This window comes from Cryptomeria japonica, chromosome 1, assembly GCF_030272615.1.
Source record: "Cryptomeria japonica chromosome 1, Sugi_1.0, whole genome shotgun sequence".
Classification (NCBI taxonomy): Eukaryota; Viridiplantae; Streptophyta; class Pinopsida; order Cupressales; family Cupressaceae; genus Cryptomeria; species Cryptomeria japonica.
In genome coordinates, this window is record NC_081405.1 from 631,219,757 (window position 1) to 631,241,314 (window position 21,558).

A 21,558-nucleotide genomic window follows, 5' to 3' on the forward strand; every position below is an offset into this window, starting at 1 on the left:
TCTGCTCTTTAATGCACCATCTAACAGTGTAATGTTCCCTTGCCAATGTACGGCAATATGGAGAGTGTGCGGGTGTGACCGTACGGTGGAGGAATGACGTACGGTGAGAGGTAAGGCGTACGGTGGTGTGTACGATGGAGGAATAGCGTACGGTGGGAGGTAAGGCATATGGTGGAGGAATGGCGTACGGTGGAGGAATGGCGTACAGTGGGTGTGTACGTTGGAATAACCGTACGGTGTGCTCCAGTGAATGTGTGGTGAAGGGTTGATCTTCCGTAAGCAATAAATTATGAATGTATCGGATTAACAAATTTGCAACTAGAGTGATAAACAATGATGAGATTCAAGATTTGCCAAATCCGGAATGAGTACAAATAAACAGAATAGGGTGAGGGGTGAATCTCACTGAAACTACAAATACCAAATAGGGAGGGTCTTTCACCTCCGAAATGGCGGATACAAGAACTCCAATAGGAATTCGCACAGGAGAGAACAAAATATCAAAATTCACATACCTACAACAATGACTAACACGGCCATATATATGGGCTCCGGGAAACTTCCCGAAGGGTTACAAACGAGCCGACACGACCAACCAAGACTTGCCTAAACTAATTAAATAAAAGGGCCCGAAAGATTTGTTTATTAAATTTGGGGCCTTAAAATAAAGTAATTAGATTTATTATTTAATTATATCGGGGACATCACAGTCCTCCAGGGCCAAAAATTGCTTGCCCTCAAGCAATTGCAGACTTGGATGCCCCAGAATTTGCTCGCCTTCCCAGGTGGCATCCTCGATGGGTAGATTCTTCCAGCGTACAAGGAACTCCTTGACTGTGCGTGTTCTCAACCTCTTTTCTCTGACATTGATGATCTCCGTCGGCTCCAAAATTAGTTTCCCTTCTTCGTCGATGGGTGGCAGATCCTTGGACATTGTGACGCGCTGCTTGACGGCCTTCTTTAGACATGACACGTGGAAAACATTGTGAATCCGACTCCCCTCAGGAAGCTCCAACTCGTAGGCCACTTCACCCACTTTCCGAACCACCCTGTAGGGTCCATAGAAACGCGGCTTCAGCTTCTCCTTACCACTTGTCTTCAAGGAGGATTGTCTGTGCGGTTGAAGTCGAAGGTAAACCAGATCACCAACCTCAAAATTCCGCTCAATCCGGTGTCGGACAGCATACATCTTTTGCTGGTTCTGAGCCCTCTGCAAGTTGTCTTTGAGAGATGTTAGGATGTCTAAACTCTCCTGAAGCCAAACTTTGGCCATCGGTGCACGACTGTCTCCCAATGCCAGGTCAACAAATGAAGAAGGTTCATAACCGTACAGTGCTTTGAAAGGTGGCATGCCTATCGACATGTGATAAGTGGTGTTGTAACAGTGTTCACCCAAATGTAACCAGCGAACGCAAGCCTTCTGTTGAGCTAAGACGTAATTCCTGAGATAACCCTCCAGCCATTTGTTCACAATCTCGGTCTGTCCGTTTGTCTGCGGATGGTAGCTCGTGTTGGGCGACAACTCGGTTCCTGCCAACCGAAATAACTCCATCCAAAAGGTACTCAGAAAACGGCTATCCCTATCACTGACTATGTTTCGCGGTAAACCATGTAGGCGGAACACCTCATGGAAGAACAACTCAGCTACTTGAACTACTTGATATCCTGTGGGGATGGCAAAAAAATGTGTATATTTAGTCAATCAGTCAACTATGACAAAAATGCAATCCTTTCCTTGTACTCTGGGGAGTCCAGTAATGAAATCCATTGAGATGCTATCCCATTTCTGGTAAATTGGCAAAGGTTGCAGCAATCCGGCCAGTAGGTTATGCTCAAATTTCATCTGCTGACAGGTGGAGCATTCCCGCACATACTGCAGGACGTCGTTCTTAAGCCCCTTCCAAGAAAACCTTTCACGGATTTGTCTGTAGGTTTTCATGTATCTCGGGTGTCCAACCAAGGGAGAATCGTGCAATTCCTTCAAAATCTTTTCCTTCATCTTGGATTTGGGTATTAGATAAATTATGTCCTTGTAATAAATGATGTCGTCAACCACGTATCGGTCATCCTACACTTGACCATCCATCAGTTCGCAGGCAAAAGTGTTCTTGGAGTATTCAACCAGCATGTATTCCTTCCAGTCCGCCGAAATCTGAGATAAAGAACATATGGCAGGCCTTCTTGACAAGGCATCAGCGACCACGTTATTCTTCCCCTTCACATATTCAATGTCGAAATCAAACGCCTGGACTTTGCTCACCCATTTTTGTTGTCGTTCATTCAGATCCCTCTGCTCCAAGAAGTATCGCAAGCTGTTGTGGTCTGTCCACACAACAAACTTTGCCCCGACAAGGTACTGCCGAAACTTCGTTAGTGCGTGTAGGATGGCGAGCATCTCCTTGTCGTAGATGGAATACAACCGCTCAACTTTCGAGAGCTTCCGACTCTCGAACGAAATGGGGTGACGGTCTAGCATCAATACCGCTCCAATGCCTTCCCCCGAGGCATCGCACTCCAGGATGAAAGGGAAAGTGAAGTCTGGTAGTGCCAAAACCAGACATGTACTCATAACTTCTTTTAATTTGTCGAAGGTCTGTTGCGCTTGCGCATTCCAACGGAAGGATCCTTTCTTTGTCAGATCTGTCAGTGGTGCCCCTAGCTGTGAGAATCCTTTTACAAACCTTCTATAATAACTGCACAAACCAAAAAAATCCACGCAGCTCCGAGAGAGTCTTGGGTGGAGGCCAATCCAAAATGGCCTGAATCTTCTCTTGGTGAACTTGTACCCCATGGGCGCTGATGACGTGACCCAAGTATAGGACCTCGGTCATTCCAAATTCACATTTGGACCTTTTGGCGTACAGTGATTGTGATTCCATAACCCCCAATACTTCATCCAAATGCCCCACGTGTTCCTCCCAGGTCTTGTTGTAGATGAGTATGTCATCGAAAAACACCAGTAGGAACTTATGCAGTTGCTTGTTGAAGATGTGGTTCATGCAGGATTGAAAAGTGGCCGAAGCATTGGTTAATCCAAACGGCATGACCAAGAACTCATAGTGTCCGTAATGGGAGCGAAAGGCTGTCTTTTCCACATCTTGCTCCCTCATACGGATCTGATGGTAGCCGGAGCGGAGATCAATCTTGGAGAAATAGATTGCGCCATGTAGTTTGTCCAGTAGCTCATCGATCCTGGGAATGGGGCACCTATTCTTGATAGTCTTCTTGTTTAGTGCACGATAGTCGACACACATTCTAAGAGTTTCGTCCTTCTTCTTCACTAATACCACCGAGGACACAAAGGGGCTAGAACTGGGCCGGATCCATCCTTTATCAAGGAGTTCCTGGATCGTTTTCTCTATCTCATCTTTGAACTTCTTTGAGTGGCGATAGGGTGTGGTGATAACGGGTTTTGCTTCTTCCTCCAACTCGATGGTGTGCTCAAACTCTCGGTGTGGGGGTATACCAAGTGGAATATCAGCGAAGAACAAACTATGTTCCTCCAGAACCGACTGAAGTCCCTCATCCTGGTAGTAAGTCGGTTGCTCCTTCATAGGTTTTGTTGAGATCAAGCAATGTGCTGCCCAGACTACTTCATCATGCTGAAGATGGCTTCCATCCTTTTGGCGGAAATCTCCCTCGGGCTGCCATTCGACATTTCCCTGAGAACCACTTTCTTACCATCCACCTCGAATGAGAACTCCATCCTTTTGAAGCTTTGCGTGTACTGGTCGAGGGTTTCCATCCATTGAATGCCCAATATGACATCCGTGTCATCCAGATCTACAACAAAGAAATCGTCAAATCACCGTGTAATTTCCCATGGTGATGCTCAGTTGCGGAACCAAGTGAGTGCATGATAGGAGATTGCCTCTTGCCACCTTGACATCGAACTCTTCATGCTCCTTTGTACACAAACCCCTTCGGGTGACGAGTGATGAGTTTATGACGTTGAGCGAGGCCCCATTGTCGAGCATAACAAGAACTCGTTGCCCTTGGAGTGCACCACATACTCTAAATACACTGCACCTTGGGATACCTGCCAGTGTGGCAATGACGCCACCCCTCCGTACCAATGTGGAGATTCTCTTTGCTAGACTGGTTTCTTCGGCAGATTCTTCCCTTGGGGTTTCGCTTTCCTCATGCTCCTCTTCTCCATCGGACATCACTTCAATATAGTGAATCTTTCCTTTGCCCAAACATCGGTGTCCTGGTTCCCATGGTTCCCTGCAGCTGAAACAAAGCTTCTTCCTTCTGAGTTCCTGTCTTGTGGCTTCATTGAGTGATGACCCCTTCGGAAAAGGTTTATTATCCTTCTCCCTCAGAACAAAAGGTGGTTTGGTGTGTGCAAAATTTCTGGAAGAGGATGTTGCCATGTTACGAGCCTTTTTTATTGCCTCCGTGAGCGTGCTGGGGTTGAACCCTTTCACCCAACCTTTCAGTGGTTCCATCAATCCGTCCATGAACAAGACCACCAATCTCCACTCTGAGATGTCAGTTACCAACTTGGATAGTCTTTGGAATTCTGTGATGTAACTGTCCACAGATCCCAACTGCTTTAGTTGCGCCAACTCCTTGAAATTGAGTTCTAGATCCTTCCCGTCAAATCGATCTATGAGCTTCTCTGTGAATTCAGCATAGGAGGTTATCTGGTCATGGCCAAGAGTGACCATTCCATGATGCCACCATTCATGCGCGACCCCTTCCAAGTGGAGTGCTGCAAACTTGATAGCTTCATCTTCAAGCATCAAGTTGAGTTGGAAGTATGTATCTGCTTTTTGAACCCAAGCTCGTGCCGAGGTTGCTCCGGCCCCACCAAAGGATGACAGGTTGATCTTGCCAACCTTCCGCTTGATGTCATGGTTATAGTGTCCATAATGGCCCCGACTTCTGCCGCCCGAGTATTTCATCCGGAGATCCACATAATCCTTGAAGGATATGTCCCCCTCGAGATTTGCATCCCTCCAATCTTGGTTCAATTGTGCTTGCATCTCCTGAAAGGTGGGCTCTTGTTCCCCGCGTGGCACTTCTGATTTCTAAGGAAAAGTCGGCATCAGCGGCCGTGAATGTGAGCGCTGGGTGTTTGACCTTCCCGTGACCGAATCATCACCCTATCCATTTTGTTCTCCATTCGTTTTTCCCAAGGCCAATTGTCGTAAGGTTTCCTCCATGATTTGTTGTCGTTGTTCTCCTCTGGTTAGGGTGTCCTTGAGCTGAGCTTGGCTTTTGGTTAGCTCCCTTAATAGTGCCATGACTTCTCTTGCAGGATCCTGTGGTTCCCCCATTCGATCGGCCAAACGGTACCTCCTTCAGGTGTACACTTGCATCCACTACACGACAGGCTGGCAAGATCACAGGCTCTCATACCACTATAATGTTCCCTTGCCAATGTACGACAATATGGAGAGTGTGCAGGTGTGACCGTACGGTGAAGGTGAGGGCGTACGGTGGAGGAATGACGTACGGTGGGAGGTAAGGCATACGGTGGTGTGTACGGTGAAGGAATGGCGTACGATGGGCCATACAGTGGAGGAATGGCGTACAGTGGAGGTAAGGGGTACGGTGGGCGTATGGTGGAGGTATGGCGTATGGTGGGTGTGTACGTTGGAATAACCGTACGGTGTGCTCCAGTGAATGTGCGGTGAAGGGTTGATCTTCCATAAGCAATAAATTCTGAATGTATTGGATTAACAGATATGCAACTGGAGTGATAAACAATGATGAGATTCAAGATTTGCCAGATCCGGAATGAGTACAAATAAACAAAATAGGGTGAGGGGTGAATCTCACCGAAACTGCAAATACCAAATAGGGAGGGTCTTTCACCTGCGAAATGGCGGATACCAGAAATCCAATAGGAATTCGCACAGGAGAGAACAAAATATCAAAATTCACATACCTACAACAATGACTAACACGGCCATATATATGGGCTCTGGGAAACTTCCCGAAGGGTTACAAACGAGCCGACACAACCAACCAAGACTTGCCTAAACTAATTAAATAAAAGGGCCCAAAAGATTTGTTTATTAAATTTGGGGCCTTACAATAAAGTAATTAGATTTATTATTTTATTATATCAGGGACATTACAAACAGCAATAAGGAGCACCAAATTTGCTATATCTTCCTTAGATAAATTCGCCAAGTTCACCTTTTATTTTCGCACACCAAGGAGCAAATGAATTTCGCCGATAGCATGAATGAATGATTGATTTTGAACTTGGCAAATAGTCTTTATTTATATGTGCATATAACCTTTTAAGTCGGCTTTATTTAAGTATATATTTGGCGCCAATTTGATTTAGAGTGTGGCGTGTTCATTATAGGGCTGGCCCTATTTAGGAGCACGCTATCCTCTTTGGCGTGAAGGGTCCAGCCCTACACGTTATCCTTTGGCAAAAGGGGCCTAGCCCTTTAGGGATTCGGATGTTGCCTTAGGCAATCCAAATCCCCCTTTTCTGAGCCTAGTTACAAACAACACTCCCTCTTAACTAGGGAAGAAAATGAATACATAATCAGAACCTTTAGAGTTCCATCTAGCACACAAGCATAGAATTACATCTTCCACCTAGCACACAAGCATAGGATGGTTCTAGCACACAAGCATAGAAGGTGTAATACACAAGTGGGTCTTTACATAATTACCATTTTCCATCTAGCACACAAGCATAGAATGGAACCTTCCATTCTTGCACACAAGCGAAGAATGGACAAACCCTACAGTAGAGAATCACTGAGATTGAAGCTCCCTCTCAACCAGGGTTTCATTTTCCACAATACCAAGTCTGTCTCTGAAGTATTCAAACTTCACTCTAGATAAGGGTTTGGTAAGAATATTTGCAACCTGTTCATCTGTGCTGATATACTTCAGCTGAATGGTGCCTCTTTGCACCATATCCCGAATGAAGTGATAATGAGTTTCCACATGCTTGGACCTATCATGAAACACAAGATTTACCGACATCTTTATACAGCTTTGATTATCACAATGAATAGTGGTAGGACCACTAGGTTGACCAAACAATCCAACAAGAAGTTTGCAAAGCCACACTGCTTCTCTAGATGCAACAGATGTTGCAATGTACTCAACTTCTACAGTACTCAATGCTACCGAAGATTGCTTTCTACAGGCCCAAGAGATTACTGCAGAACCCAAGCTAAAGCAAATCCCTAAACTACTTTTCCTGTCCTTGACACTTCCTACCCAATCTGAATCTGAATAGCCTTCCAAGGAGATTGAGGTATTAAGTGAATACTTCAGCCCATAATCAATAGTGCCTCGCAGATATCTCAGAATGCGCTTGCCTGCAACCAGGTGAACAAGTTTAGGCATGCTCATGAACTGACTAAGAGCATTCACAGCATAACAGATATCTGGTCTAGTATTGACTAGATATATCAAGGATCCGATCAACTGCCTGTACTCAGATGGATCTACAAAATCAGAGTTAGCTGCAGAAACACTCAACTTCTTTAAGTTGGATTCCATAGGAGTAGACATAGGTTTACAGTCCATCATTCTAAAACTTTTCAGAATATCAATAGTTTACTTTCCTTGACTTAGAAAAATTTCATTGGATTTTTGCCATACTTCTAACCCTAGGAAGTAATGCATTAGACCTAGATCCTTCATTTCAAATTCTGAGGCTAATTCTTTCTTACATCTCATGATCAATTTATTTTCACCAGTGAGAAATAAATCATCCACATATAAAACCAGAATTAGCATATCATTATTACATATTTTCAAGTAAAGGTTAGCATCAGCATCATTCTTACGAAATCCTAAGCTTAGTAAGTACTTATCAATTCTTTGATACTGTTGTGCGTTGCACACGCTCCCTGTCGCCGACAGGGTCCCCCTTCCCTTTTTTGAGCCTTTCGTCTTCGCCCTGTTGAGTTTCGCACGAAGTGTCTCGCGTCCTTTCGAGCGAGCCCGTGACTGGTCCGTGAAGTAATGATGTTAAAAGGAAAGAGCCAATGATTCCATTAGGCTAGTCTAGCCCTTGGGCACAATGCCAAGAGTTTGTTCAAAATTGTGGAATCGCCTTGGATAGGCATAAGGTGATAGAAGTTGGTGAAGCCCACCAAGCAAAAAACAGCGTGTCTGAAGGTCGCATGACGACCCAAAATTGTCATTTTTCGCGATGAGATAGATTGCATGAGGTTTGTCTTTACGAAGTTTGCGAGATTTGAATGAAGGATGATTTTCGCCTGCTGGTGAAGGAAGAGCGAATTTCCTAGCCAAAATGCCAAGGTTGACAAAACTTGCCCAAGTGCCCAAGCTCGCGCTTCTCGAGGAGAAAGTTAAAATCGCCAAAATTGCTCTAGGAGTGAAATTTTGGACTTTCAAGCTGAATTGAGAGAAATTTCAAAATTCGTTATAATCCCAAAATAGGCCAAGGGTCCGAAAATGCTTTAAAAAATTCACAAAACCTCTAAGAGGTCCGAAATTGCGAAACTGGCGAAAACTGGTCCTAGGTCCGAAATTTCACTTCGCCAAAATTGCCTTATGGGCAGAATTTCGGACCCAGAGGCCAAAATTTTAAAATTTCAAAAGGTTAAAAAAGTTGCCAAAACCGCCCAGGGGGCTGAATTTCAGACCCTGGGGTTAAAATCTCAAAAATTCAAAAGTTAACAAAATTGGCAAAAGGTCCGAAAATGCCTTTAAATTTGCAAAAGACCCCCCTGAGGTCCGAAATTCACTTAAGTCATCTAATTTCGGACCCTAGGGCCGAAATTCGAAAATATGATAAGTTTGCAAAATATGCCCAATGGTCCAAAATTGGCGTTAAGTCTCCGAAATTTCCGAAGAACGTTAAAACTCCGAAATTCGCCAAAAGGCGTTAATGGTCTAGAAACTCCAAAATGGGCAAAAATCGCGAAAACTCCAAGTTGGCAAAAACGATGAATGGTCCGAAGTTCGTGAATGCTCCAAAATTATTTCAAAATCGCAAAAGTGTGCCAATGGTCCAAAGTTTATTTAAGTTGCAAAAGTGCGCAAAAGGTCCGAATATTGTCTTGAAGTTGAAAAAGGGGCCTTAAGGTCCAGAAATTACCTTTCAGTTTGCAAAACTCCCCCAAGGTCCGAAGTTGGATAAATTCGCCAAAATCATGAAAACCCCGGAATTCGCCAAAAACAGGAAAGCCCCAAAAAATGCCAAGGTCCGAAGTTTGTGTGAAGGCGTCTAAGCATGTCAAGGAAAACGTAGTTTAGGTTTCAAAGCCTCCATTCCGCCGAATCTCGCATAAGGGAGGATAGCCGCGAAGAAGCAAAGGCAGGTCTGGCAAAAGCCAAATGGTGCGAAAAGCGCAGTTTAAGTTTGCAAAACCCCCCCATTCCTCCGAAGATCACAGTGCCATAGCTCCGAAGTTCGCCATAAATCCTCAAATTTGCAACGCATAGGGCAAATTTCGCGTAAGGGAGGATCACGTTTGATTTTGAAAGGGAAGCCAGAGAATATAAATTGCATTCAAGGTAAAACGCTGACACAAACCATTCCAAACATTCAAGTTCAGATTACCAATTGCCCAAGGTAAAATCGCTTAGTCTAAAAACGACAAATTCTTTCCAAACAACAACCGCGAAAATTTGAATTGAAGGATAACCGTTGAAATTCCAAAATTTGCAGAACTATCCATTCGTCTTTGCACAGCAAGTCGGGCAATTTCTCGCTATCCATTTTCATCACGCTTCGTCTCTCTTGATCATCTGAAATGTTTTTTTTTAAATTGGATGCATGCCTGTGCAAAATTGATTAGAGTGCTTAAGTCTTCAAAATTCGCATTTTTTTCCGATTATTAAAGCGTCATTCAAAGCAGTCGAAAATTAGAATTTGCTCGTAAGATTTAACCAGAAATTGCATTTTCAAAAGAGAACTTTTTGAGCTTTGTCCCTTTTGAAAATTAATCCAGAAAGTGCTTAAATATAACTTCGCGATCGAAAGATTCATGAATAAATGTTTTGCTCAATCAAGCTCTCAGCTAGCAATATCACTCTATTTCCAATCTAAATTTTGAATTAATCCTTGAGTGCGCGGAGTATTCTCTGTCTAACCCGCCTTACTTCTTTTGTATTGCCTCGTAATCCGCATCCGGTTGTGCAAGATAAATGCCTAAATCGGCGGTAGAATCATCAACGACGCCCGCTACAGTCGAGAAATCGCGAGCATCCAAGTCAGATATCCCACGCAAAGTTGAAAGGATGAAGTACCAGTATCAAAGAGGGGGATTGAGGGAGTCCAAAGTTCAGAGCATCTGGGACAATATCGGTGATACCGACCTAGGCCATATTGACATCCAGGACTTCAGGAATCGGGTCTTCTCCCCTAACGCATATGGCAAGCCTAGACAGATGGTGGAAAGTGGCATCGCCCAAGTGGCGGGATTTCCTCCAGCAGTACAGAACTATGAGTTAGTGGTAGAGGTTGCCCGGCATTATCAGCCAGGGTTCAGATTAGTGCTCCTCAAGAATATGATTCTTGCCAACTTCACTCCCGAGGCCATTGGCGACGCATTAGACATTCCCTTCCCAAACAATCCCACGGCCACGACTATAGATGAAGCACAAGGGGCATATGATATGAATCCAGCCAGATGCAGAACACTGATCAATGAAGAGTGGTACAAGGAGAGAAGGCTTCCAAGCGCCAGAATTGGGAAAAAGACCCCAAGAAATGACTTTCATAATGAGCATGGGGATATGGTCACATTACTCAGCTAGGTTATGGGACTTCCTAAATCCAACTACTTTGAAGAGTGGATGTTTTATTTTACAGAACAAGTCTTTGCTGGGAAGTCTAAGTTCGACTGGGCCCAGATCATAAGCGACAACATCCACACTCAGCTAATTGAACTCAAGAGCAAAAAGTACTTCACTATGACATCTTACTTGGTCTACATGTTCGCCAAGAACGAGCCACTGCCAGGTTTGATAATGAAAGGTGAAATCGGGAATGGGCCTGGTCAGGTAAAGGTCTATGATTGTTACCCGCAGCTGCACTACCAAGATATAGCTCAGAGAGAAAAGAACAACCCGGCTTATGCAGTTGGCCAATATGAGCGCGTCAATGACGCCTTCACAATGCGCCTGGTCAGGCTAATGCAGGGAGGGTTGCACATAAGGCTCTTAGAGCAAGTTACTATTCTAGTACAGAGATACGGGGCCTGGTTCATCCAATTCCCAAGGTTCTCCTATATCCGAATAGCGGGCTTTGATGGTGCCCCTCTCCGACTTCCACGGTACCCAACCAACAAAATAGTTCTCATGGAGGTCGCAAGGCAATCACGTCCGGCCGGCACCTTACTTAGAGAGAGCAAGCAGGCTGGATTCGCATTCCCCATGATTATAGGCAACCAGGATATCCATCTGGAGACCCCCACCCTAGCAAAGGAATCCCTCGCAGAGCTGGCCTCTTATGGCCTACAAGAGCATTTTCCGAGAAAATATTTCGATCACGATAATCTGGCAAAGAGAGCCTATGGCAGGCGGTACAAAGCAAAGGAATCAGTTGAAGACTATTGGAAAAATTGCTCTGATGACTATGAGGTCCGGAGACGTGAATATTCTAGGCTGAGTGTGCAGCAAATGCGGCTCTTTGAATACAGTCGAGTCCCAGATCAACTCACAGATTCAGGAAATTGCCTCCAGGTCCGAGAATTTGAGGCAGTAAGACATCTTTTGCCGGTGTTGATTGGTCGTAGGACCCGATCACCGATTTTGAGGCAGTCATGGCAGCCCCAGCAACATATACAGACCAATGGTTACATCAGCAGATTGAGAGGCTAATGCACGAAGGAGTCCAGTTCACCTACCACCTAATGGGCAGCCTCGATTCTCAATCCTCCGAAAATGAGGGAACATCCAATGCACCCAGGGAAGAAATTGAAAAACCCGAGAAGAGAAAGAAGGCTAAGGCTTGCAGAGGGACTCGGACATCCAAGAGAACGAGAAGGGAAAAGATTCCTATAAGAAGACCAGAGGTCACTTCATCGTCAAAGGACCCCAGTTCGTCCGACGATGTAGTAGAATTAGATTATATACCTGCTCCGCCTTCTCAAAGTGACATTGATGCGTTTGGAACTGATGATCCTCCCGCACCCGACATGTTAGAAGCTGAGCTAAGGGCCATTGAATCAACCCAACCGGGTAACCAAATAGAGGAAGGAGAGATTCCATCCATTCAAGGGATCGAAGTGCATGAACCCACCCAACAGAGCCGCCATGAACTGCTGCTCCATAATACAACCAAAGATGACTCCACCGTTGAAGGAGAGCAAAGGGTAGAGGAGACCCCCGAGCTCGAAAGAATTGAAGAGCGACCATCACACGAAGGCACCAGACAATTGTTCAGTGAAGTGGGAGAAAGTTCAGCTGCAAGTAAGGAACTTGGCACCTCCTCCACCCCTCCGGTAACAGAACAGCTGCAAATCTATGATGAGTCGGCTGAAAAACTCAAAGAACAGAATGCAAACTTAACCATATCATCAACCCAAACAGTGCCTCAAGAATGGTTAATTGCCAGAGCCCAGCGCAAGGCCGCCACCAAACCTCCTATTGATCTGGAGGACATCTTCTCGCGCATAGACCAAGCTAAAGCTAAGGGGAAGAAAAAGCCCAAGGCATATTCTAGAGTGACCAAAGACGAACAAAGGAACCACACTCTTCACATTGCCACCCCGCCTGTAGACAAGCCAGTAGATCAGATCACGCTGGCAGATTATAGCATCACGACTATCCCCATTGGACGAGCCACTAAGGAGCAAGAAAAAGAGGAATTCAAGGATTCAGTGCAGAACATACTCAGGCAACTTGAAGAGATAACAGCTGAGAAGGATATGTATCGGGCTCGTGCTGAGCAGGCCGAAGGGTACATCGATCAACTCCTGAGACCATTATACAATGCCTTTGAATCCCACATTCCCCCGACAACATTGGCACAAAGGACCACAACAAAATTTGAAGGAGTACAGGACACCGCAAGGGCCGTCAAGGAATGGATACAAGGCATCAGAAGAAGGGGAGAACGAATCCTTGAGGAAGTGAAGGAAATGGCTCGCCACCGAGAAACCACTTTGGTTAAGTTATTAGAGGTAAAGAGGGAATCCCTCCACATCCAGGAAGTGGCTGCCACTACTCTTCCCCTCCTGAACGCTCTTTTTTGGACCCAGGCACAGATCCCTACACTCTCCGACATCCTGCACCCTCATGGTATCAGCATTTTCAAAGAATGGTACTGGACTATCAACATGAAGAATGATGCGAAGGAAATCATCGATAGAGAACATAATGCATGCGAGGTAATTCTGAAAACCATGCAGGAACTTGGCAAGATAATCCTTCGATCAATGGTTTTGGGATGGGTAAATGACCAATCCGATGAAGTGATACTGCCAAACTGGGAGGAAAGATTGGGAACAAATAAGATCACTTATTCCACTAAGGACCTGGGCTTTGCCGGTCAATTCCACTCGGACATGTGCTTTGAGCGTAATCGTTCCAGTTGGCAAGATGGTCTGAAGCAAGTAGACCAATACCTCGAGGGCATACAATATAAAATTCGCCATCCTCCTATGCCTCCATTCAGTCTGCTTTTCCAATTATGTATCAGATTCAAGGAGTATGTTCGTGAGCAACGTGCAGCAGGTCGAGATCTCTGGCGGGAATACTTGCATGAAGAAAGTCAGTTTTTGATAAAAGGATTTGAAACTAGAAAAGAAAAAGTGCTTTCCTAAAAATGCACTTTTTTCCTTTTTAAATTTTGGAAAGTGCACTTTTGGCCAAAAGGATCATATTTGACTTTCAAGTCAACTAAAATGTAAAACTTTATGAATGCACCTTTTTGGATAATTTTGGATGAGTTTTAATTATCCTTTTTGGGTAGTGTTGATGTGTATTTTGTACACAACCAAACACAGAATAAAATACCCAAATGGTACCTTATCCTCTCTTGAATAAAGCCTCTGAATGCTAAAGATATCGCGGAAAAAGGATCAATCAGGATGGCTTCAAGGTTCTTCATTGTAGGATCTCTACGTGTGGATAAGCACCAGTGGTCGTTGTGTATGCTATTTCTTCAAGGGGCCTTACGTACTTTCTGGGAAAGCTTGTCCGTGTCACTCTCTTTTGACTGCAGGAAAAGGATTTTCCTAATACTAACAGATTCTCAAAAAAAATAGCAAAAGATAAGGGTTTCAAGGGATGAATGCTAAACTAATCCTAAGAATGACTCAATGTAGGCTAGACTTGGTAAGATTCTACCAATTTCAGTATCGCCAAGAAATTACAACTCTACTAGAATTGATGCGATCTTCTAAGGTGATTCAAGTAATTTTCAAATCATCAAGGATATAAGTACTATCATAGAGATACATACCAATACTCCCAAAATGATTGAATTCTTAAGCAATCTCAATATTTCCAGTTGACCACACAAGGCGTCCTTACAATCAGTAAGAAGCTAGTGGTTTGGAACGTGAATCTCACCAAAGATCAGGCACAACACTTAGTCCTTCAAACTTAAACTTAATACTACTTCAACTGAGAGTGATTCAAGAAAATAAACAATCATGAAGATAGCCACAAGTATTGCAATAAAACACCATAACTTCAATATTTTATTGATCTCAAAAGCCAAATGGACAACGATTGTTCAAAATTCTTTCTTCACTACTCAATCTTGCTACACAATAACTTTCTTCTCTCTAAGCTCTCTCTCTTCTCTAACTTCTAACTATTCTCCCAAAATGAAAATGAGTGAGGATATATATAGCATCCCCAAATACAATGAATGGCCCAGATCGAAAGAAGATCAACGGCTGAGATTTTGACACCTAAACCCTAATTAGGGTTTGTTACAAAAAAGGTTCCCATTTAGATAAACATTATTAAATGCATAGCCAATATTTAATTGGCACAAATATCAAGGGAACATAGACCAATAGGAATTAAGCTGCCACATCATCCTATAACAACTTTTCATCTAGAATTTTGTTCCCTTTTCTAAGCTCCCTTTTAGCATATCCAACGAATCTAGACACAATTCCCTCAATCTCAGCAATGGGAATCTCAGGAAGATTCTTCATTCGTTCTTCCAAGTGAAGGACTTGATCAAAAGCAGTGAGAAGAACTGTCTCCCATCCAGGTTCAAGTTCTTTGATCTTCTCAATCAGGAACATGGTAGTGAACATTTGATCTCGTTGCTCATCTGTGATGACGTTCCCCTCTTTGCAAAAGATGACCTTGATTCTCTCCTCCAACTCTTGGATGTCCACATCTGTCTCAATCTCGATCCGCCTGCCAAGAATGGTACACAACACTTCAAACACCCTATCTTGAATTGGATGGATGAAACCTTCAACTTGACTGCATTTGGTGTTGATGTCTTCAAAGAGGACCTCTTTCATCTGGAGCAGAGCTGACCACTGTAGAAAGTTATGGGTTCCTCCATCCATTATCTTTTCTTGTACCTGAATCCGTTTCGGTGTTTGTCTTATCACTTGTAGGACAGGAATAATAACATCTCTAGTGTGAGTGAAAGCGGCTATAGTTATCATTAGATTATGGATAACTTCAAGGACCTGGATAGCTCGATGAGCTGTCTTCATCATTCTTGTTGCAAATTCAACGGCTACCGTGTGGGATTTATCAATCCAAGAGCTCATAAGCTGAACCAAGCTCTTGACCTTTTCTGCCTCGCCGACCGATTCAAGAGGGAGTACTTGTAAAGGAGATACTGCTGGATCCTGACGTCTCAAGGGCTGATTGAGATGACTAAAATAGCCTTTCCAAGCACCGACCTCTCTCTCAAGCTTCTTATTCTTTTCCATTTCTTCTTTAAGTTTGTCTTTAAGTGCTTCAAATGAATCGGTTGCCTCTTCCATTGCTTGTTCGGTGGTAAGTGGACCAAGCTCAAGTGTTTCTACGTCATACTCATCTGCAAGGATCTCACCTTCATACTTGTCCACTACTGGCGTAGCTACTTGCAATTTCCTGGACCCTGTCTCATCTCGAATTACCTTGGACATTTTTGTGGCCTTCCTCTTTTCTATCACCTCTTGAGAACTCCCTATAAGGCTTTCTAAATCAAATACATCTTCTTCCTCTTCAACCACAACTACCCTTGTCAGTCTCTCTTTTAACCAATCCGGAATGGCAGATCTTGTTTCCTTTACTTGTATTTCTTTAAGCAATGGTCCATCCTCTCGGAAAGGAGATGTCGCTTCATCATCATTCTTCTCTTCATGTAGCTCATTAGCATCAACTTGGGGAGATTGACTCGACGACTACTGAGGTGTCTATCCCTTTTCTTGCTTGTCATTTTGTACCATGGATTCCATAGACTCATCAATTTCATATACCATCTTCTCTTAATCTGCCTTCTTTTCATGTCGAGAAGATGTGCTTGGTGGGTGATCGGGGTTTGTCTTCTGCTTCTTCCTGGTGGATTCCCTTTTCTCAGGTCTTTCTTTCCTCTTTGAGCCTTTGGAATGAGAAGTATTCTCACTCACGCTTGCTTCGCCTTCTTCTGGTCTTGCCTCCAAAGTGAATGTCATTGATACATTCTGCTCTTTCAACTTCTGACGCTGTACATCCACCCATCTGCGAGTGCATGATAAAACAGGAGCCATCAAAGCTCTCAGGTCTAAAACCTCGGGCTCATTCCAATCTATTTTCACTTCCTTGTCCTCTTTCTCGTAAGATGACTAGAGGTACCTACCATTATCTTGGGCTTGATCAGCTACTCTATAAACTTTGCATTTCCTGATGAGATCTAAGGGTAGTTGGGAATGCATCTTTCTCTTAACCTCTAAACCACTTGGGAGATTCATCCAAAAGTCTTCTACCTGAAACTCATGCTTGTACTTCCTGCCGACTGTCTCCTCCATATAACGATGAGGATCAAAATTCTCCCGCGAGGCAAAGAATGAGAATGAGTATAAAGATAATTCCTTCTCTGCATCCTCCGAGGCTTGAGTGTTAGGACACACCTCAACTGAATTCCCCAATATGATGGGCACGGGAATTCCATTTCCATGCTTGTGTCTGGATGCCTTCGCATAAGCTGCTAACTGTCTAGTCACCTCAAGTAGCACTATCCTGTCTGTTGGATATCTTGGCAACATGTAGGGAGGTGAGGGACACCCCTGAATTCTAATGTATGTGAACTTTTGAAATTGGATGAACCAGGCGCCATACTTCTTCACAAGGTCTTGTGCATCCAGAGACAGACAATTGTGAATCCCACCTTGCAATATCCTGGTAATGTTCATCATGAATATGTCATTGACTAACTTGTAGTCACTTCTAGGTGGATGATGCAGATGAACATAAGAATCACAAACCCTCATTTCTTCGGGTCCTCTTCCAATCACTCCTCTGTGAGGTAGCCCTGCATACTCGAAATTTCTGATTAAAGCATATATAACATATGAGCTCATGTGGAATGATTTGGTGGATCTTAGCCTTCTCAACTGTACGTCCAGACAATTGCTAATAATTCTAGCCCAATGAAGCATTCATTTTCCTTGAACTATCACTTGAATGAAGAAGAACATCCACTTTTCGAAGTAGAAGGCTTGAGGAGCCCCTGTAACTCGATTGAGCAAAGTTATCAAATCTCTGTATTCCTCCTGGAAGTCGATCCTATGCGGTGTATTGGGAATCTTGTTCAGGCGAGGCCGACTTTTGAGCAACCAATTCTTATTGATGAGATTCAGACAAGTATCGAGATCATCTTCATAGATTGACCTGGCTCCTTCTACGCTTTTGTAAATCATATCTTTATGGTCTGGAAGATGAAGAGCTTCGCTTATGGCTTCCTCTGAAAGGTAAGCTAAGATGTTCCCGTCCTTAGATACGATCGTCCTTGATTGTGAGTCATAGTGGCGGGCACACTCGATCATTAGCTCATGACACTTGACTGCGGGAGGGAAACCTGCAGCCTTGATGATGCCACTTTCAATTATCTTCTTCGCAACAGGTGATGGCTTGCCAATGTAGGGGACCTCTCGAAACTTCTTCACGTTGAAGTTGCCTAAGTTGGTGTCTCCGATATTACTCCATTTGGACACGATCCTGGTCTCCAATTCGTCATTCTTCTGATCTTCTTTGATGAGAGCCGGACGACTAGTAGATACTCCGGCCTTTGGAGTCGCCATCTTGACACCTACATAACATTTCAAAATTAGTCCTTGAGCATTAAAGGATAGAAAATAGGACTCAAAAGGAGGATTTAAGATATTAATTAGGAAATTTCATGATAAATCTAGAATTATTCATTTCCTAATTAATAAATCAAAAATTCTCAAGATTTAGACCCTTTCAAAAAAATGCTATTAAAACAAGCCTTGACAAGGAATATCAAAACGAGTCCATACCTTCTCGAGTACTAAACTCTAAGACCTTTGAAAATGATGCAAGAAAAATGGATTTTGCTAGGCAAGGTTTAAATCATAGCCCTCTCTTGGATGAATTACGCCTCCTTTAGCCTCCAAAAGAGCTTCACCCCACTTAGCCTTCAACACTAGCAAAATTTCGCCTCCAATCTGCTGGATTTCGCTCCTCAATTTGCCCTTCAATTTCACACTTAGAAGGAATGAATGAATGATTTGAAATGTGAAGCAACACTCCTCCATTATATAGAGCGCTCACCCTACTCCCTTCAAGGCCGACTTGGCAAAAAAGGGGTAAAAAATAAATAAAATCTCTAAAAAAGGGTGGCCGACTTGCCTATAAAGGCAAAACAATTCCCTTGAGCGCTCATTTTAAATTTTAAAAATTAATTTTAATCCTCCAAGGTAAAATTTTGATTATTTCAAGGCTTAAAATTAATTTATTAAATGCAAAATGCTTTTAAATTAATGCAAATTTTTCCAAATGTCTCAAATTTAGCAATTTTGGTGATTTAGTGCAAACTGGAGAATATCAATTTTTTGATCAAGGTCTCAATGAAGCTTGCTAATGATTTCGCCCTGGACCCTCTCCAAGGGTTAGGAGCAATCTTCCAAATTTAGCCTTGAATATTTCATATCTTGACTCTAAAATCTCCTGGAGGGTGAATTCATATCCAGTGAAGGTCTTGCATTTCAAATTTTGGTATTCTGCATGAGGAATTTAGGTGGAAATTTGGATTTCGCCCTGGACCCTCAGCAAGGGTCAGGAGCGATTTTCTCATTCTAGATTATAATCCACCTTAGCTTGATTGTTGAAATCTCAACGCAATTTCCAAGATCCATTTCCTTGTACCACTGAGTTACTTCATCAAAAATCTTGAAGGAAATAATGCTTTTAGAGGAATTTCGCCCTGGACCCTCTGGAAGGGTCAGGAGCAACTTTCATAATTTGGCTCAAAATTGACATTTTTCAAAGTTCAAAATTTCTTCAAGGCATCTCAAATAGGTCTTCTCACTAAATTCTAAACTTAGTTCTATCCAACTTAGGAGAAAAAGTGTGATTTTGGTGTTTTTCGCCCTGGACCCTCTCCAAGGGTCAGGAGCGACCTTTTCTCCTTAGGCTTACTCCTTCATCAACTTCTCTCGAATCTTTCATTCATCGCTGGGTAATGTCCTTCCTCATCCACTCATTCAAGCTTGTTTTGTTTCTGCAGGGCAAAGTGGAAGTTTTTCAAATTTTTGCCCTAGGCCTTTTGCAAGGGTCAAGAGCGACTTTTCTTCTCCTAGCCTAGAATCATCAAGTTTTGAAGCAAACCACTACCCATCATGATCTTAAAGGGCATCTTTACCTTAGTGCATCCTTGCCTTAGCAAAATCTTCAAAGAAATAGGTAGTTTTTGTGATTTTCGCCCTAGGCCTTCTGCAAGGGTCAGGAGCGACTTTTGAATTTTAAGCATATTCCTTTATTCTTTTGACTTCAAATCACCTATAAGGCATAACACGTCACGTCCTTCTCCTATCCAAGGAAGATATAGCAAGATTTTGTCTTAATTCTACAAAAAAAGGAGAGAACCTTGGAAATTCGCTCTGGACCCTCTCCAAGGGTCAGGAGTGATTTTGATAATTGCCTTCAAAACTTTCATTCTCAACAATCCTTCTTCACTTCAAGGCAATTCAAACATCATTTCAAACTCATGCCTAGGCTTCGCTTTGCTCAAACTTTGGAGGAGAAAATAGGTTTTAGAATTTTCGCCCTGGACCCTCAAGAAGGGTCGGAAGCGATTTTTCCCTTTTGGGCTTGGTTGCTTCTTGTTGGCCATCCAAATTATCTTCAAAGGGTAAAACATGCCTTTTCACATCCACTCCAACCATAAAAATCATTTTGACCTTGCAAGGAAAATGTGTTTTTGAGAATTTCGCTTTGGACCTCCTGAGAGGGTCAGGAGCGACTTTTACAATTTTGACCAAAATGTTTTACTTTTCACCTTGAAACCTCTTTGCCAAGTAAGATTTCATCTTGTACTATGCTATGAATAGGATTTCATGTCCAAGAAAACTCAAAAAATGTGCTTGAAAGGAATTTCATCCTGGACCCTCAGCAAGGGTCAGGAGCGAATTTGCCTTTCCTGGGCAAAACTCCTTCATTCCTTCATCTTCAAACAAGTTTGGGGGCTTCATCATGCTCATTTCACCATTCGCTCATGTCTTAAACACCTCAATTTGACCAAACGAGGCCAAAGATGACTCCAATAGAAATTTTCGCCCTGGACCCTCTGGAAGGGTCAAGAGCGAATTTCTCAATTCATGCTTGTCTCATCATCACTTCAAGTTGACTTCTCCTCTCCAAGGAAGAAAACACTATTCCTCTCCCATCCATACCCAAGCTTTACTTGATTTTGCCAAGAAAACAGGTGATTGAAGGAATTTCACTCTGGACCTTCAGCAAGGGTCAGGAGCGAAATTTAGGTTTTCAACAAAGTCCTTCATCTTTTCAAGTTGAAACTTTCTCAGGTGGGTAAAGGGAGTTGCTCATTTTCCATCCATGTTCAAAACTTGATCTTTTTTACTGCAAAATAAGGAAAATTCAAAATTTCGCCCTGGGCCCTCAACAAGGGTCAGGAGCGAATTTACCTTTGTTGCCCAAAATTCATCATTTTTCATGCTTTCAAACCCTCAATTGCATCAAGTGACGTCCAATCTTCCTTCCGGGAGACCCTGCACAAAACAAATTAGCCATAATTAGTGACAAATAAGCTTAAACAATATTTTCGCCCTGGACCCTCAGCAAGGGTCAGGAGCGAAACCTTCATTTTAGGCTAAACTACTCAATTTTTAAGTTTCAAACCACTTCACAAGGCAAAGTCAGGTCATTTTCAAGGCCAGGAACTAGTTAGCAAGTCCACTCAAAAACAAGAAATTGCGTTTAGGATGAAGTTCGCCCTGGACCCTCAGCAAGGGTCAGGAGTGAATATCCTATTTCAGGCATCATCTTGCTCTCCAAAAATCGATCAAAAACCTCTCTGGGTAAGAACACACAAATTCATCTCCAAACACGTCCAAATTTAGTCAAAATTGTGAAGGAAATCCAGTCTACAAGGAATTTCGCCCTGGACCCTTAGGAAGGGTCAGGAGCGAATTTGACATTTTCAGGCTCTTGATCTAT

At 43.2% G+C, this 21,558-nt stretch overlaps 1 protein-coding gene across 4 annotated transcripts in view; it reads right to left on the reverse strand.

Moving 5' to 3' along the window:
* Positions 1-21,558, reverse strand: part of LOC131042484 (SAGA-associated factor 29 homolog A) — a 97,872-nt gene that overhangs the window by 50,356 nt on the left and 25,958 nt on the right. The gene's annotated exons all lie outside the window — the stretch shown is intronic.